Source organism: Wolffia australiana, chromosome 7 (genome assembly GCF_029677425.1).
Source record: "Wolffia australiana isolate 7733 chromosome 7, ASM2967742v1".
Taxonomy (NCBI): Eukaryota; Viridiplantae; Streptophyta; class Magnoliopsida; order Alismatales; family Araceae; genus Wolffia; species Wolffia australiana.
The window spans coordinates 8,386,146-8,391,183 of record NC_135841.1 but is presented as its reverse complement, the minus strand read 5'-3'; the positions used below and the strand labels follow the sequence as shown (position 1 = coordinate 8,391,183).

Genomic DNA, 5,038 nt, shown 5'->3' with positions numbered 1-5,038 from the left:
ATTGGTGGAATTTGCAGATTGAGATGGTTGACAAGAGGCAGTGCAGAGAGAGATATAGATTAAAAAGGTTGACCTAGGTCGGATCAGGAACAAGAAGCTTAAGGGTGTCATACTTCTGGTTGATCCGAGCCCCATACTCGAAAACACCCCATTCTTCCCTAAACCCCTCCCCCCTCTCTCCCCATGAAAGGACCCATAATTCTGTGGCAACATCTTCATCAATCATCATCATCACAAATCAGACATCCATCAATGGTTGTCATCAATGGTTGGCATCCCCTATCGATGGTTGTCGTCCCATCATCATCACAAATCAGACATCGTCATCAATAGTCATCGCCCCTGTCGTCAACAGTCTTCCTCCCGGACATTGTCCACACTCATCATTGAGGAGGGCTATAAGAGAAGAGTCATTATCCGATCCATACAACAGCCATGGTCTGGTGGAGTAAGATAAATTTATGAGCGAGAATGAAAACATGTTTTTTTAGGTAACAATAGACTTTTTGGAAGTATGTTGGGGCCCACCTGGATGCTTGTCGACGTTCAGTTGAATGAACGAGTGGTGCTACAGAAAATGACATCAGATTGATTACGTCATGGATAGATGACGTAGTGCAATGATGAATTCTTCCTGTCGCGCAAACCTTGTTAATATATACTGAGTGATTGTCAGTGGCTTGGATTCAGTCTTATTGGTTTTCGGAATAGTCTTGGCTACAGCTTAGATCGTTGCACCTTGGCTATGGCGTGTGGAAGCGGGAAGGTGAAGAAGCTACAGGCGTAAAGTCTACTTCTCGAGCGTCGGAATTATTTTCCGTAGAAGTCTCGAAATCTTTACTCCTGTTCTATCTAGTCCAGGTTTATCGTTACCCTTCAACGCTAGTTTCTCACCGTGGAACGAAAGTTTTTGCGATCCCCCTTCAGCTGATCTACCGTTCCCATTGCCCTCGTCAGGTCAGCTCTTTCCTTCTCCTTCCTCTTTCGAAGACGGAAAGGGTGTAAAACCATTGTCATTTCGCACAAGTGAGGTTAAGCCCTAAATAGTTGTTCTGCCCAGCAGTCAGTTTGCATAAACTCCAGCCTAGTTTGGTTTCATTTTCCCAAATGTACAGTGTCAATCCCAGCAGGACTTTCTGTTGATTTTTCTATGTCCATTTCGACGATGTCCCCACTCATTTATTACCATCTCTTAATAATACGAAAGGTCTTCATTGCCGCCCACGGATGTCTATTGATGGGCGGTTCATCTAAGGATAATATGAGATGTTACGAGAAATGAAGCAGAACAACAATGTCACCTGACGAGTAATTCAGATCAGATATCGGGTTTCAAAATAAACTTGGAACTGGAGCTCGTGGATGTTAGTAGGGTCTGGCTTGGTCTTCAGACAATCACCCAAAGATGTGCGGAAGCGTTCTGCTTTGTACATTTCTCTGGTATTTTTTTTGGGTTCACGCGCAATGTTTTATTCATCTTGATGCTCAATATTCACTTTGACATAGCGATGACGTCATCATATATGCAGACGCTGAGCTAGTGATGAGACTCGCCAGTACCAAGCCACTAAGAATTTTGAAAATGGATATTCGGCAACAAGAGATCCTTGGAAAGTGTTCAACCGCGCTTTATTCATGAAAACCGACAAAGCTGAAGGTTGTCTTCTCGAACCCCGCTTCTAATCTTGGCTCAGAAAAAATTACAAGGCAGGGTTGCTTTAAGATACACAAGAGATAGCGCCAGCAAGGCGGTGAAAAACTGTGAAAACTGAGAGACAGGTGCTCGTCTTGCTTGCGAAGCCTTCCACATCCACGGGTGCCTTGTTTCTTGGAAAAGCTACCAACTTGGTTGACAGCACGACCGGTCCATCTCCATCGCAATCCTCCCTGTTCTTCACTGCTCTGTAAGATTTCTTGCCCGTAAACTTTCCCGCTGTATCCCTCTTGCAATTCTTTGTGTGGACGCCCAACACTCTAGTCTTGTGATATTTCTCTCGCTGAATTTTCTTGTCAATATGGTGGAAGCAAACTTCGTTTGTAAAACAGCCTTTTCCAATTGGGTCTTAAGGGTTCGTTCCCTTACATATCCAAGGAAACTCCTCTTTCGAAGCCCTCTAGGTCTGGTAAATTTTCCTCTCTTGCATGTTATGCCTTCTGAAATCTTTCTCTCCGAAGCTTGTGTAAAACGATGCAACGTATTCAAATCATTTGGTGTTAACACATGAAACTGTTTGCGGTTATTTCTATATCTCGACAATTTACGAGCATTGAAGAAAATAATGCATCTGTTTTGGTGGTAAATTATTTTTCTTGACCTACGATATATGGGAGTGCTTTTTTTATTCTTAAAACCATTGTTTAGACTTTTTCGTGGATTAGAATCTTTTTTATGCCTGAATACAGAACACAAATTACAATTACGGAAATTCTTTAATGAATCTTCGAATTGAGTTTCAAGACTCCTCAGTGGAACTTTTTAAATGGGTTGTTCTTTCAATCCTTGGCTGACATCCTCTGATGTTAGCTTTTATATTCATTGAACATGCTCCACAGTTTTTTATTGTGCTTTTGAGGGGCAACACAATGAACAATTGTACAATGCTCGGATCTTAACAAAAATTAAGAAAAATTATTATAATCCCATAATTTGATCTCGAGAGATTTTCCATTAGTTAACAATCCAGTGCTTGATAGTGAAAAATATGGATACTTTTTATTCTTGTTTAAAAACATAATTCACTGATTAACCTTAATAAAAGGACTTGGTACGCTTGGTTTTTCCGATCACTTAGTTTCCTCCAGATTCATATTTTTGTGTAAAATGAAACACCATGTCTCATAAAATCTCGAATTTCTTTCAAGGAGTGGAGAATACTGAGTATTAACTAGGTGAGAAAGACCTTAAGGTAGTATTCACTTGACACAAAATAGATAGAATTCGCATCCTGGAGTCGATAAACAATAATCTAACATTCTTTCAAAAAACAATCATCCAAAATTCTGAGTGTGGGATTTTTAGGCCAAGTATTTGAGTCTTGTATATTGGATCTGCATTCAAAACTTAACTTTTAACAAGGATTTCAATTGAGTAATGCATTTTACCGTAGAGTTCTTATTCTGGATTTCCGAATTATCTGATTTGGCGTGCACTCAAATATTGGATAATAAAAATTTTAAAGCATTTAAATGTTTTTAGAGAAAATATTTAACTAAATCTATCATTCACTGAGTGGACGCACTGTCTTTGGCATGGTCTATGGGATGGTAGCATGTTTTTATTTTATAATTCCCAAACAGATGTTTGCCTGAGCTCTTGTGAAGTGTGCCATCAGAACCGAGGATACAAACGATGATTTTTACCTTTTCCACTCCACTAATGTATGCATAGGGCGACTATAGAATGTAGCCTACGGGTAGCAGGTGAAGAAATAGCGAGAGTTAGCGAAGAAGAAACACTGTGGAAAGTGACAGACGGAGAGACGCGTCTATTGTATGCATTCATGTGTGCCTTCCCTTGAATATTGCGCCTCTCCGTAATTATCCGCTGCACTGTAAATTTGCTTGCCCTTAATTCCTCGTGTGTATCACTTTTTTGCTGTCTTGAATAGACGTCTTTCAGTCCGATCATGTAAGATATTCATTTAGTCTTTACAACGCAAGTTCTGATTTGATTTTTAACTTTTGTTTTTCATCCTCGCTTTTTCAGCGTCATTCTGTGACAACTTGTTTACTCACATATCCGAGCGACAAAGAGTCTGGGCGAATTTTTTGGTATGTGATCTCAATTTTTTACGTCAATGCACGTTATTATAATCACTGTGTTGGCTCAATTTCATGAATTACAAGAGATATTGTTACCTCAAGCACGACTAACCGTTCTATTTCTTGAGGGGTATTGGTTAAAGAGAAGGGTTGATATTAGAATAAGAAAAATTTCTTCGCAGGACTTACAATTGCATACGGAGTTGATATTAAAATTTCTACGTCGAGCTAAAAGTTTGTTTGTCCAATGTATGTAGACGGCTGTCTGCCGTCCGTCGGATTGACTTTATATTTTTGCTTAAAATTTCCTTCGCATCAGTTTATTTTTACTATCAAAAACGTTGAACCAAGTAATTCTTCAGCCTCAGCCCGACGCAAGCATGGGACCCTTACAAAAGGGTCCTAAATGCAGAAAGTACCAAATGTACAAGCACTAAGCTTTATCTATAACGTTACCTGTAACCTATTTTTCACATTCAACTTTTGATAGTTTCTTAATGGTAATTACGCTTGCAAATATAATAAGCTTTCTCCATTATTTTAGAGCCATCACAAAATAGAATTCTCCTCGACTGAATCGTGTTTCTATCTATGACTGACATCATGGAGCGTTCGCTTCCAACTTTTGATAAATTTATTAAACAGGCTTGTTTTTGCATTTCTCCTTCAACTTGAGAGAATACGGTGGGTTTTATTTCTAGAAACGGCGTCGAGGTAGTGTTCCTGAGAGATTATGAATGTCATTCGTTTTTTTTTCTTTGAAGGGTGTGCTACCAGATTATGTAGTGCTAAACTAACTTTGCATGGAGAGCAGAAAAAAGAAGGCACTGTGTGTAATTATTGGATCAATTTTGCATCTGCAATGTTTTACAAGCGCGAAAAACATAGAATCGTAGGTGTGACAGAGCTCGGGAATTTGGAGGAGGTATCTAGAGGTTGAGAAAGACAAAGCTAGTAAGGGTAAGTTTCTTATTTCCCGGGTTATTATCGAGGGCTATGGTTCAACCTCATGACAGTTTTATCTTGTTTTCTTTTTTTCAAAGAATTTTTACCTTTTTCTAAACGGACTTTCTATTAGCATCTTATTTCGAAGAACGGTTTACAAGAATCCGGCGAGATGTTGTGCTACCTTCAACCAAGTAAAGAGGCACTATTTATCCTGATTGAATTTGAAGAGTAAAGGCCGAGAGTTTTAAAATTTAAAAGCATTTGTGCATATAATTCGCCGGTGGGTCTCAGCGGAACACTCACCCTCGCATATGTAGAAACTCTGACC

General features: G+C 39.4%; 1 long non-coding RNA gene across 1 annotated transcript; it reads left to right on the top strand.

Annotated features, from left to right (window-relative positions):
• The first annotated feature begins 1,625 nt into the window (after positions 1-1,625).
• On the top strand, positions 1,626-4,287 carry LOC144705914 (uncharacterized). The gene is made up of 3 exons (XR_013582148.1): positions 1,626-1,904; positions 3,707-3,771; positions 3,945-4,287. It is a non-coding gene; the product is annotated as an uncharacterized LOC144705914 (long non-coding RNA).
• The last annotated feature ends 751 nt before the right edge of the window (positions 4,288-5,038 follow it).